The following is a 12,821-nucleotide window of genomic DNA, read 5'->3' on the forward strand; positions in this document are numbered from 1 at the left end:
ACTGTTTTACCAATAAAATAATTCTCATTTTGAAACTTTACTATTTTAAATTAATTTAATTATTAATTATAAGCAATTATAGACATTTTAAAATGTATGTATACAATAGAACCTCAATAGAACAGACTAAGAGGGGCGGGGGTTGGGGGGGGGGGGGGGTATCCAATATAGCCGTCTGTCTGTTACATTGAACCACTTTTGTTTATGGCCATATACACCCATATTACTTTACAGTCCAAAATTATTGTTTTATAGGTTTTTTTTTTCCCTAAAATGCCCAGTACAGTACAGAGTTATTGAAAATAAATATTAAAAAAAAAAAAGTTTGACATTTTATCCAAACTTACCACTTACAAACTTGTGCTTGGTCATGATGACATTGTTGACGTACAGTACTCATACTCATACGTGAGTGGCTTTGATGAGCCGCAAGGAATTACTGTGCTTCCTAGTTCCAAATCTGTTGCCAAAGTCAAACGGCTTGACAAAAAATATTGACTGCACCAAAAATAGCATGTTTCAGACTCCAGAGAATAGTGTTTTGTATTCCTCAGTGTTAACACTGGCGCCATGCCGCTCTTTCTCGCTGCGCTGCAATCTACGGCACAATATATAAATAGATATAAGCATCATGACGATGGCCGCCACATCAATGGCCCACATTCAACATGGCCGCCACGTAGGCACGGGAGGCACGTCTAGTCATATTGTATATCTGTGAACCAGCAATGCGTCAGTCCCATTCTCTGCCTGTATTGCGCCACAGTGCCAGTAAACAATTCTGGAACCAACAGACTTTGTCAATGGCAGTTTAAGTGACAAATGGAAACTATTTTTGAACACATTGTTCAGTCCCGAAGCTCCGTTTTATCAGATATCCATTCTATCGGGGTCCGTTGTATAGAGGTTCCACTGTATGTAGAATTCATCCATCCATCCATTTTCTGTCGCGCTTCTCCTCACGAGGGTCGCGGACGTGCTGGAGCCCATCCCAGCTGTCATCGGGCAGGAGGCGGGGTACACCCTGAACCGGTCGCCAGCCAATCGCAGGGCACATACAAACAAACAAACAAACAACCATTCGCACTCACATTCACACCTACGGGCAATTTAAAGTTGTCAATTAACCTAGCATGCATGTTTTTGGGATGTGGGAGGAAACCGGAGTGCCCGGAGAAAAGCCACGCAGGCACGGGGAGAACATGCAAACTCCACATAGGCGGGGCCGGGGATTGAACCCCGGTCCTCAGAACTGTGAGGCAGACGCTCTAACCAGTCGTCCACTATGCCTGTATGTAAAATTATTTCAGTAATATTAATTTTCTTGACAATAAATCAAATAACCCATCCATCCATCCATTTTCTACCGCTTATCCGAGGTCGGGTCGCGGGGGCAGTAGCTTTAGCAGGGTCGCCCAGAATTCCCTCTCCCCATCCATTTTTTGTCAATTTCTTTATGTCTCAAAAGGGTTCTCTTTCAATTGAGTGTCTGTTGTCGTACTAGAGCATTTCCGACGACCGGAGACAAATTCCTTGTGTGTTTTTTGGACATACTTGGCAAATAAAGAGCATTCTGATTCTGATTCTGGTTCTCTTCTTCTGGCTCCTCAGGTGGCGTTTTTCCATTTGAAAAGAAGGTCTCAAAAGATGTTTATTTTTTAAATAATTCTCGCTAGTTTGCGGCCTTATTTTTAGTAACGTATCACATGACGGACATGCAGTCAAGTGTCGTTTCATTCGTGAATGTTTCGTTCAAAAGAACGAATCTTTTCTGTGAACGTAATGAACTGAATCAGTTTATTAAATGATTTGTCCTTTTAGCTTGGCCGCCGTTAGCGAGTCGGCTGGGGTCGGAAACATAAGCGTTCTGTGCAGTCTTGATGTGTCAGTTGAGACGTACAGCTGTTGTGGCGGAGAAGATCCAGTCAATTTTCAAAATAAAACACATTTGACACATGAAACGCAATACAACGGAAATTATATAAATTGACCGGTACCGGTCCCCTGACCGTGGGTTGGGGACCACTGTCTTAATATATCCTGTGTCATTGTAAATTGTCCCAGCATAAGCAATTCAAGCCTATTGCATTGTCTATGGAACTAATTAGTGAATGAACACCATATCACATGCATGTATGGATTTGCTGAGCCGTCACAGTGAGGAAGGGCTAGCCTGGATTGAGAGGAAGCTGGGGTTTTGTTGAGCATTTATTGCTGGACCCCAACTGAAACTGAAAGTAGTTATTTCGTAGTTATTTCCCAGTGCGCTAGCTACAATCGACAGATGTAACTGCCAATTCATACTCCGGTAGGGCGATTTGAAGAATAGGAAAATTTGTCGGAACAACGGCTAATACGGGACGGTTGGTCTGACTGTGTAATGCTGTAACAAAACTAATTTAGGCAGCGTTGACTTACTTGGCGAGGAGAAAGCTGGCAACTTCAGCGTCCCTTGAAAGAAAATGCTCTCATGAGCTCCTTCCACCTGGGGAAGGCTAACCCGACGTTTATCCTCTTTTAAATGCACCGTTGCTTAAGTTGTATTTTTGGCTTTCTTGCCAATGGCGTAATTAACTGTCTTCATTGCATATCCGTGGTCCTGCATTATGCTGCTGCAGTAGTGCAGATTTGCCAGGGTATGGTGATAAGATGATCTTCTCCTCCGGTGTCTCAATTTATGCGCTGAATTTGAGTGAACCGCGTAATTATTACATGTTTAATGCTGCTTGTCCCTTATGGCGGCTGTAATTTCAAGATGGCAGACTGTCATGGCGCTCCCCTACTGGGTCACCATTCTCATGCTTAAAGATCCAGGTCATGGAAACCACAAACAAGAACAGTTTGTTTGATTCAACCTTAGCGGATATATATTTTATTTGTGCAGTAAATAGACCATGCTGGACACAAGATCACTGTGTTCAAGGAACAGTTGCTTTGACGTTGACGTCGATATTGTTATGAGTGTGTGCATGAGCTGTTCATCGGGCTAAGGTTGGTATTTGTGAAATGATTTCAGAAAACTCTGTGGCTTGTGGTTTCTTTCCTGACACGTCATATATTCTCAAGCAATTTGGTGATTTACCAAATGAAGGAGTTGCATACATTGCGCTGAGTAAGGTGTCTTTTCAAGAACAAGAGCCCAGTTGACCATCTGTGAGTCATTGCTCCACATTTGACTCATTTTACCTATAAAGCTGATTGGATCAGACGTGGGGTGAGTAACTGCACTTCACAGAAAACAGAAACATGCATGGTAGGTTAATTGGCAACTCTAAATTGCCCGTAGGTGTGAATGTGAGTGCAAATGGTTGTTTGTTTATGTGTGCCCTGCGATTGGCCGGCAACCAGTTGAGGGAGTACCCCGCCTCCTGCCCGAAGATAGCTGGGATAGGGTCCAGCACTCCCGCGACCCGCGTGAGGAGAAGCGGCTCAGAAAATGGATGGATGGATGGCTGGATGGATGGACGGTATTTACATCTAGATGTGTTAAACAACTGAGGACAGAGCACCTTTTGTTTGAAGCCACCCACTTTTCAAGTGAGTAAAAATATTGGAACAGTTATGATTAAATGAACTTCAAGTGAATAACATTGAATATTTAGTGGCATTACCCTTACTTGCAATAAATGCATCAAGCCTGCGACTCTTTGACTGTTGCATTCTTCATTTGAAATGCTTTTCCAGGTCTTTACTGCAGCCTCTTTTAGTTCTTGTTTGTTTCTGTGGGTTTCTCCCTTCAGTCTCCTCTTCAGGAGGTAAAATGCATGCTCTATTTGGTTAAGGTCCGGTGATTGACTTGGCCAGTCTCAGACCTTCCACTTTTTCCCTCTGATGAAGTCTTTTGTTGTGTTGGCAGTGTGTTTCGTGTCACAGTTTTGTTGCATGATGAAGCTTATTGTGTATATATATGTGTGTGTATATATATATATAAATATCCATCCATCGATTTTCTTCACCGCTTATCCTCAGTAGGGTCGTGGGCTGCTGGATATATATATATATATATATATATACACACACACACACACAATCCAGAGTTTGGTTCCCGGTTTTGTGGTCTCGGTTCCGTGCGTCACAGAATTATTATTAATTTCTATGATTGTATTATTATTTAAATTCAGTTTTATCAATCGATCCATTTTCCGTACCGCTTATCCTTACTAGGGTCACGGGCGTGCTGACGCCTATTTCGGCTGACTGGGCGAGAGGCTGGGTACACCCTGAAATGGCCAATGGCAGCGCACATATAGATAATCATTCACATGCACGTGCACACCTATGGGCAATTTAGAGTCGTCAATTAACCTACCGAGCATGTTTCATGGAATGTGAGACGAAACCGGAGTACCCAAAGAAAACCCACACAGGCACGGGGGAAAACATGCAAACGCCACACAGGTGAGGCCGGATTTGAAACCAAGTCCTCAGAACTGTAGGGCAGATGATTACCAGTCGCCATAGCCAATACCACTCACCACAAATAAAGTTTTCAGCTAATCCATATGAACGGTATCGGCAGTGATCAGCAGATATCACTCATGGATGATCGGTATCAAAATCAGCAGAATAAAACCCTGATCAGAGCACCCCTCATTCATGCAGATTAATCACACAATTGATTTTTGCCATGCACGCAAATGGATATCTGAAAGGGGGCGCAGGTTGCTATACGGTCAGTTATCAGGTCAATGTTTGCGCCAGTGCAAAGATAAGTGAGGAGACCGACTGGTGTGCTCAGTGGCAAAGTTTGCTTCAAAGGTCACCCCGATAGGACTTGCGTTAAAACAAAGGAAGTTTGCATGTAGTGCAGCGCTGAAGTCTCTTTTCATCGAAGCAAAACAAGTTTAAAATACTATCTCAAAGCAAAATGTTGTATTATGTGCGGTATATTTGACACTGGTTCGGTAGGATGCTTTTATAGTGTCTCAACACTTGTAAGAACCTGTGAGTTGATATCTTAATAGTGGTCCCCAACCTTTTTTGCACCGCGGACCAGTTTAGAGTAGGCATTTTTTCTCACGGGCTGGCTGTCAAGGTGTGGCATATTTTATATATATATATATATATATTTTACACTATCAGAATTTTTGGGGACGATCACCGATCAGCGAGTTGAAAAAACCGATAACCGATCACCGATCCGATCACAAGATGGAGGAATGTGTCTATTTCTATGACCTGTTCATTTACTGTATATACTTGTGTACTTAATTGCTCCAAAAATGATATTTACAATAAATAATGTATCTTTGTTCCTCTATTTATGCCAGTGAGGCACAGTGACAGACAGAATAAATGATAAATGACCTTCTATTAGATGGCAGGAGGTACATACAGTCATTAATGTATCCACTTTTTGGTGACATTTTAGTTTGTTGGTGTTCCGTGAGATTTTTTTTCAATTGTCAAATATGTTCCTTGGCTCCATAAAGGTTGGAAATCACTGCTCTCGTCAGATCGTGTATTCTAATCAGTCAGGTCAAACCAACATTGCAACGTGACAGAAATAATGGCTGCTAACTTACTGTCATGAAATTACTTTCTTTTGAATGAAATGACTTCACCCACACCGAAACTTTCGAGCATGATTCGACAGAACGGCGGCATGTTTACGTCCAACCGTCCGTGGTACCACTACCTTGCTAGGCTACAACAAGCACAACAAGGCTAAAAATAAACCAGCTTTTGGATTCAAGTATACTGTGCACGATGGCGACGCAGAGTAAATGTCTTTTGTGGAGATCGGATCGGCGAATTATGACGTTAAAGTCTAATATATACACATACAGCAAAGATAAATGCACACAACCGGCTTAAAAACGAATGTTAAATACAACAACTCACCATAACGCAGAATCAGTGTCAGCCCTGGGCTTGTTCCTGATGTCCAGTCAGCTCTTTAATTTTGTCCTTGTTACTGTCACTGCAGAAAAGCCTGCTTCACAAAGATACGATGTTGGAAATGGTAGCAGGGTATTCAGTTGATGTCTTTTTCTTTCAAAAATCCCCAACGGGTTATCTTTTAGTCCAGGGTGCTTGGTCTCCACGTTTCGTTGGCTAGCTTGTCGCCGCATACAGTATTATGCAGAGCAGACTCAGTGCGTGAGAGTTACTTGTTGAGATAAACGTGTATTTTAAGTAGGACTCCTGATAGCCCAGCAGAGGATGTAGTTCCTGCGGCTTCTGAGAAAGCACGGCCTGCCACAGGAGCTGCTGAGGCAGTTCTACACAGCGGTCATCGAATCGGTCCTGTGTTCTTCCATCACAGTCTGGTTTGGTGCTGCTACAAAAAAGGACAAACTCCGACTGCAACGGACAATCCAAACTGCTGAAAATCAAAACTACCCACCCTTGAGGACTTACACGCTGCCAGAACTAAGACAAGAGCGTGCAAAATCCTCTCTGACCCGCCGCATCCCGGTCACCAGCTCTTCCGGAAGAGCCTTCCCTCAGGTAGGCGCTACCGATCAATGCAAACTAGAACTAGTAGACATCCCAACAGCTTCTTCCCTCTTGCGATCAACTTCTTAAACACCTAACCTACAATTCCATTGCAACATGCAGGCAATTTTTTGACTTGAGTTGGTTGTCACATTTCTGTGGGGCCAATGATGTATTACTCGTGCACTCACTGTAGTCGTCTCGCCACGCTGCACTATTTGCATATCTGTTATTGACCAATACTGGCCACTCGTGCCAGAGTAGCATCTGCTCCATTTGCACACTGATTGAGGAGTATCTGCAACATTTGCACAATCAACATTTTCCCAGATGATCGCACTACTCGTCACTTTAAACCGCATCCACTCCTTGAAGTCTCGGCGCCCTTTGCACAATGTTCAATGCACCGGACTATTGCAATATTAGTCATTCAAACTGCTCTAAGTGCAAAGTGCTAGAGGACTCTGCATCTTTTTGCACAATTGTCAAAAAAAAAAAAAAAAATGGACCGGCATTACCAGATAACGAGCAACCCTTTATTGCTCAGTAACTGTTTTTTGTCAATTTCTTTATGTCTCAAAAGTGTTCTCTTTCAATTGAGTGTCTGTTGTGGTACTAGAGCGGCTCCGACGACCGGAGACAAATTCCTTGTGTGTTTTTTGGACATACTTGGCAAATAAAGAGCATTCTGATTCTGATTCTGATTCTCTTCTTCTGGCTCCTCAGGTGGCGTTTTACCATTTGAATAGAAGGTCTCAAAAGATGTTTATTTTTTAAATAATTCGCGGTAGTTTGCGGCCTTATTTTTTGTAACGTATCACATGACGGACGTGCAGTCAAGTGTCGTTTCATTAGTGAATGTTTCGTTCAAAAGAACGAATCTTTTCTGTGAACGTAATGAACTGAATCAGTTTCCATCCATCCATTTTCTGAGCCGCTTCTCCTCACTAGGGTCGCGGGGGTGCTGGAGCCTATCCCAGCTGTCATCGGGCAGGAGACGGGGTACACCCTGAACTGGTTGCCAGCCAATCGCAGGGCACATAGGAACAAACAACCATTCGCACTCACAGTCATGCCTACGGGCAATTTAGAGTCTCCAATTCATGCATGTTTTTGGGATGTGGGAGGAAACCGGAGTGCCCGGAGAAAACCCACGCAGGCACGGGGAGAACATACAAACTCCACACAGGCGGGGACGGGGATTGAACCCCGCACCTCAGAACTGTGAGGCTGACGCTCTAACCAGTCGGCCACCGTGCCGCCCTGAATCAGTTTATTAAATGATTTGTTCTTTTAGCTTGGCCGCCGTTAGCGAGTCGGCTGGGGTCGGAAACATAAGCGTTCTGTGCAGTCTTGATGTGTCAGTTGAGACGTACAGCTGTTGTGGCGGAGAAGATCCAGTCAATTTTCAAAATAAAACACATTTGACACATGAAACGCAATACAACGGAAATTATATAAATTGACCGGTACCGGTCCCCTGACCGTGGGTTGGGGACCACTGTCTTAATATATCCTGTGTCATTGTAAATTGTCCCAGCATAAGCAATTCAAGCCTATTGCATTGTCTATGGAACTTATTAGTAAATGAACACCATATCACATGCATGTTAGTCAACTGGTGTATGGATTTGCTGAGCCGTCACAGTGAGGAAGGGCTAGCCTGCCCCCCCCCCCCCCCCCCCCCCCCCCCATCTGCAAGCCACCGAGCCCATCCCAGCCAGGGGGACGCCACCTACTCCCCAGGACCCAGGGCGGTCCCCCAGACCAATCGAAGCGCCCCGACCAGTCCCAAAGGGAGGGCACAGGTACCAGACCACCCCCTCCCACGCCCAATCCTCCCCACCACCCCCCACCCAGTGCACCCCTCCACCGCCGCCACCTCCACTACCCCCAGAAAGCATGGGGGGCCCAACCAGCAACCAGGCCCAATGCAGGAGCCAACTGCCACCCGAAAAAAAAAACAGATCACAGTCTGCCAAAAGCAAGCCCATGTTAAGCACCCGCTGCGAGCAATAATTGGCAAGGGTGCCAGGAGAGGCGAGAGGATGGCGGGGACCCAAGGGGGACCAAAAAGGGTCGGGGGTATCTCCCTGCAGCCTGACAAGGGAAAGGAGGGCGGGGGAAAATAAAAAATGCACTAATGCTAGGTTTAAATCTGCACTTTGCCACATTAAAATAAATTAAAGTAACATGATGGCAGACTCACTGGCAAGGAAGCTGCAAAGACATAATGTTAATGGTTTCTGGGGAAAAATATACAAACTATTAATAACTACAAAACAGCTACTCCATCTAATATAAATGGTGTGAGTGGTTCTGATGAAATATTAAAGCTATGGAGAAAAACATCCATCCATTTTCTGAGCCACTTCTCCTCACTAGGGTCGCGGGCGTGCTGGAGCCTATCCCAGCTATCATCGGGCAGGAGGCGGGGTACACCCTGAACCGGTTGCGAGCCAATTGCAAGGCACATACAAACAAACAACCATTCGCGCTCACATTCACACCTACGGGGCAATTTAGAGTCGTCAATTAACCTACTATGCATGTTTTTGGGATGTGGGAGGAAACCGGAGTGCTTGGAGAAAACCCACGCAGGCACGGGGAGAACATGCAAACTCCACACAGGCGGGGCCGGGGATTGAACCCCGGTCCTCAGAACTGTGAGGTAGACGCTCTAACCAGTCGGCCACCATGCCGCCCAGTGAAACCATATAAATATTTAATCATAAACAAAAATATTATTACCATTACTAGTTTTGAAATCAGAAGACAAGGATAATAGTTTGTTAAAGTATTGTTTAAGTTACTGTAGAAGAAGGGTTTGGTCACATAAAAATGCAATATCTCAACATAATTTTTTATTATTATGACAATTTGGAATTTGGGTACAGATTTGAGCGAAAATCACGGAAGTTGACGAGCATGATTTGCTTTCGCGGGCCACATAAAATGATGTGGCGGGACGCATCTGGCCCCTGGGCCTTGAGTTTGACACCTATGCTTTAGAACCAACAATAAAGCACATCACGCCCCTCCCACACCCCAAAAAACATGTATGGTGGGTTAATTGAGCACTCTAAATTGCCCGTAGGTGTGAATGTGAGTGTGAATGGTTGTTTGTTTATATGTGTCCTGCGATTGGCTGGCAACCAGTTCAGGGTGTACCCCGCCTCCTGCCCGTTGAATGCTGGGATAGGCTCCAGCACTGCCACGACCCTTGTGAGGATAAGCGGCTCAGAAAATGGATGGATGGATGATTTCACCGTTCTAACGCCCCTGTGAGGGAAATCATCACTACAATGCGGGCCGAGACAAAAAAGAGTTTGACACCCCCTGTTCTAAAGAATTCGATCGTGTTTATGATGAAAAATTATTTCTAAAATTGACCAAATGTGGGGTCTTTTCTTTTAACAACATTCAATAAACGATTGGGAACTGAGGACACTAATTGTTGAAGCTTTGTAGGTGGAATTCTTTCCCATTCTTGCTTGATTTACAGCTTCAGCTGTTCAACAGTCCGGGGTCTCCGTTTTCGTATTTTACGCTTCTTAAGGCGCCACACATTTTCAATGGGAGACAGGTCTGGACTGCAGGCAGGCCAGTCTAGTACCCACACTCTTTTACTACGAAGCCACGCTGTTGTAACACGTGCAGAATGTGGTTTGGCATTGTCGTTGCTTGGATGGCAGCATATGTTTCTCCAAAACCTGTACGTACCTTCCAGAATGAATGGTGCCTTCACAGATGTGTAAGTTACCCATGCCATTGGCACTAACACAGTCCCATACCATCACAGATGCTGGCTTTTGAACTTTGCGTCCATAACAGTCCGGATGGTTCTTTTCCTCTTTCCGCCCAAAGGTTGTGGGTCAATCCTCGCTCCCTGTGGCCATGTACAATTATGCTTGAGCAAAATACTGAACCCTCAGTTGCTCCTGAAGCTGTGTCATCAGTAGGTTAATGAGGAGACAGACACATTGCCCTTTTCCCTTGGCCAGGCGTGAGACCTTGTTGCCGAAGTTTGTCCTCATTCGCCTTCTTAGCTCCCACGTGACTGAGCAAGCTTGCAAGCTCCACCAGGAAGTCCACCTGTCTCTCCTTCACCCCCAGTCCATGCCTGATAAAGCGCATGTGCATTTAGCGCTGCAATTTCAATCATGTTGTAAAACAGTGACTGTGTACTCTCGCACCAGCTGGTCAATCACATCCACACTGTACTTCCCGCTGTTGTCGTCGGTGACTGTGTTTGGCTTTTTTTTCTCGGGTAGCCCCGCTTTCAACCATGCTGCGCATGCCGCTGAGGATGCAGACGGTCTTCCTCCTTTTGGTCGCATAAACCATCAATGTGGCACCAGAAGCTGAAAACACCTGAGATGAGATGAGATAAAAACATTATTATTGTCGCACTTTTACACACACCATGATGACACTCGAGACCTTGATGCAAAACAATTCTCTGAATAGTTTGATGATATTATGGACCGTAGATGATGGCATCCCGAAATGACTTGGAACTGAATAGTGACATTGTTCTTAAACTGTTGAACTATTTGCTCATGCAGTTGTTCACAAAGTGGTGAACCTCGACCCATCCTTGCTCGTGAACAACTGGGTCTTTGGGGATGCTAATTTTACACCCAATCATGACATTCACCTGTTTCCAATTAACCTGTTCACCTCTGGAATGTTTCAAACAGGTATGTGTTTAGCACTCCTCAACATTCCCAGTCTTTCGTTGGAACGTATTGGGGGCATCAAATTCAAAATGAGATTTTTAAAAATAATAATTAAAAAAAACAATCAGGTTCATTCATTTGAAGATTACAGATTTTGTCTTTGAAAAATAGGTGGAAAGGATTTGCCAATCATTGTACAGTTGACCCTCGGGTTACGAACTTAATTCGTTCCGTGACCCTGTTTGTAACTCAAAATGTTCTTAAACCGAAGTAATGTTTCCCTTTGAAATGAGTGGAAATGCAATTAATCCGTTCCAGCCCCAAAATTAAATTATACTTGCTTTTTATCAGTGTGTGGTTAAAAATATAGTGCAATATCGAAATAAGTGAAAACACACTGTTTTAAAGAAATAAAACACAAAATAAATAACAGTTTATTGCTCATTAACTTTAACTTAGGAGGGGAAAGAGGACTACAGCCCCTCATTGAAGAAGAGTCTTCTTCCATAGTAACGTTGAAATTCTGATTCAGGTGTTTTCTTTTCTAATTCATTGGTTGATTTTGGCACAACAAACCGATCCAGGGAAACTTGTATTTTTCTGTTCAGAAAATAAAATCAGAAAGTGGGACATCACATTGTCATTTAAAAGATTCATTGCTTTGTTGGGCAATTTGCTGCACATTTCTCTTGATTATTTTTGATTGCCTCACTCACGCTCTCACCAGCGACGATTTTATGATTTTTGTCAGTCTTATAAAGAGCAAGAAGAAGAAAAAATCGAAGAAACCGTGCCTACCTCCTTAGTTGCATTGCGTGACGCACGTCTATTATTTTGAGTATTTCTGCTCATCTACTGGATGAAAACTGCTTGCTAACACTATCTTTGGGCGCCTCTCTGACTGTTTAGCTCTTTGTTTACTTTTTTAGAAAAACCTTCATGTGACTATAGCGCATGCTGGTTGCATCTGATTGGTTGATTGTGCGTATAGGCGGAACTTCCGCCTCGCGAACGCCACCATGTCGAGCCATTTTGATGTGATTCCACCAACCTTAACTGTTTGTTGTTTTAATAAAGAGATGCTACAATTAAATAAATCATATATATACTGTAAATAGTATTTTTGGATGAAAAAAAGGGTTTCCAGACTTCTTTTTACCACATCAATTACAAACACTATTCGACTGGTGATTGGATGATTGAAGATGTGGAGGCGGCACCTCCGCCGAGAACAGATTTCCACCTCACGCCGCCAAGCAGACAATTACTTTGCAGCTTACATCCGAGTGTTATGCGCAGATTCAGTGGTCGTCACGCAGCAGAAGAAGCACAACATAGATCCTTCCATTTGTCCAGACCAAGACCATTCACAAAAGTTTAGTACCTAACCCGAATTGTTCGTAAACAGTCATTGGCAACCTGAGGTGCCACTGTATTCTGGTTTCTTCATTGGAATTGCGGTTTGTACACCATATGGTGCCCAAAGTGCTTTACAAAGCCATTCACACCTCAGTGGGCAGCTGCTGACATGCAAGGTGGTACCGGGCCCACTTGGAGCGATTCAGGGTTCAGTGTCTTGCCCAAGGATACTTCAATACCGTTCGACAGTTCGAGCCGTGATTCGGTCAATGGACGTCCCGCTCTACCAACTGAGCCACAGCCTCCCGAAATGAATGGAAATGACTTGTATGATTACAC

The 12,821-nt window shown here is 44.0% G+C and overlaps 1 protein-coding gene across 2 annotated transcripts in view; it reads left to right on the forward strand.

Moving 5' to 3' along the window:
* bnc1 (basonuclin zinc finger protein 1) overlaps positions 1-12,821 on the forward strand; it is a 37,031-nt gene that overhangs the window by 19,279 nt on the left and 4,931 nt on the right. The gene's annotated exons all lie outside the window — the stretch shown is intronic.

The sequence above is a fragment of the Phyllopteryx taeniolatus genome, chromosome 2, assembly GCF_024500385.1.
Source record: "Phyllopteryx taeniolatus isolate TA_2022b chromosome 2, UOR_Ptae_1.2, whole genome shotgun sequence".
NCBI lineage: Eukaryota > Metazoa > Chordata > Actinopteri > Syngnathiformes > Syngnathidae > Phyllopteryx > Phyllopteryx taeniolatus.